The sequence below is a fragment of the Saccopteryx bilineata genome, chromosome 2, assembly GCF_036850765.1.
Source record: "Saccopteryx bilineata isolate mSacBil1 chromosome 2, mSacBil1_pri_phased_curated, whole genome shotgun sequence".
NCBI classification, from domain to species: Eukaryota; Metazoa; Chordata; class Mammalia; order Chiroptera; family Emballonuridae; genus Saccopteryx; species Saccopteryx bilineata.
The window spans coordinates 279890175-279891866 of record NC_089491.1 but is presented as its reverse complement, the minus strand read 5'-3'; positions in this window follow the sequence as shown (position 1 = coordinate 279891866).

Sequence of the window (1692 nt, the reverse complement as noted above, 5' to 3'; positions counted from 1 at the left end):
CCTGAACTTGGCCCCCTGAGCATCTACCCTCAAATGTTGAGATAATTTAAGTTAAGAGCATCAGGAAAATAAATGAAGAGCTGTTGTCCCAGGGACCTTCTCACTCCTCCTCCCGAAGGCCGGCCTTCTAGGATGCATGCCCAATTGATGGCGTCTCTATCAGAAACTTCCCCGGAGGGGAGGCAGCCCTTGAGCTGGTCCGGAAGGTGAAATGGGCCACCACCAGACTTCTTGCTGTGGCTGTGTTAGAAGACCATTGTGTCTACTGAGAATGAGCGTCGGAAACTAGGCACTAAGGTCAACTTACACAAAGTTAGCAAAGAGAGACAGGGACCAAGGGGGCCAGGCCTCGTGCTCCCTGGAAGGCAGTGGTGAGGGGCGGGAGACTCTCAGAGGCAGAACTATTAGAAGGAAAGTGATCACACTACTCCCGGTGCTCTGACAGCCATGGTGGGCAGGGCTGGGTTTAAGCTCACACCCACACCTCTTCGCTTGGGTGCTTTCATCTTTGTGCTTGTTGAAATGCGTGATGTTGGACAGATCCACCTAGAAAGGGTGTGTGACCTCCACATCCTAGGAAACTCAGTTTTGAGAAAAAGTGACGACATGGTGAATGATCACTTCCTCTTTGTCGTCCCCCCACCCCATAATCATGTCATCAACAATTGGGGTTTTTTTTTGATTGATCAGGACATCTTGGACCCCTGCATGGCACAGCCGTATTTTCCAATCCTATAAGGAACCAGTCCATCAATGCTTGAAATACGTCGGTCTGTGGGCTCCAAGGACCCAACCTGTGTTCGGGAGGGGCAGAGAAGCCTCAGGAACAAAGGGTAAAGAGTTGTCACAGCCTCGTCCCATCCAGAACACAGGGAGGGGTCAAAGGACCCACCCATGCATCGTGCAACAACCCCTCATGGAACGTAAAGCAAGGGTGACCCTCTAAAACTCCTTCTCCCTCTCCTTGTAGGGGCTTCTAGTAGTTTCCCCCCATGGGTTGCTTGCGCAGTTTGGCCAGTCCAGAAGGACCCTCCCTTTACCCATATCTCACCCCAATAAATCCCCTTCTCTCTTTCTCTAGTTCCCTCTGTTACTCTCAAGAGGCTCTCCGGTGTCTTCCCACCGCACTGTACCGTACACAAAAGACAGTACCATTTTCTACGACGCGACGATAATGGTGTCTGTCGTCTGGGGGCTCGGCATGTGTGGACCACGGTGAAGCTGTCTTGGGATAACCCATCTGTGTTTTTGTGGGGCTTTTTTTTTTTTTTTTGTATTTTTCTGAAGCTGGAAACAGGGAGGCAGTCAGACAGACTCCCACATGCACCTGACCGGGATCCACCCAGCATGCCCACCAGGGGGCGATGCTCTGCCCATCTTGGGGCGTTGCTCTGCTGTAACCAGAGCCATTCTAGTGCCTGAGGCAGAGGCCACAGAGTCATCCTCAGCGCAAACTTTGCTCCAGTGGAGCCTTGGCTGCGGGAGGGGAAGAGAGAGACAGAGAGGAAGGAGAGGGGGAGGGGTGGAGAAGCAGATGGGTACTTCTCCTGTGTGCCCTGGCCAGGAATTGAACCCGGGATTCCTGCACGCCAGGCCGACGCTCTACTACTGAGCCAACCGGCCAGGGCCCCATCTGTGTTTTTAAAAGTTTGCCCTCCCAGGAGTGAGCTGCAAGTGACCAGAGTGAAGAAG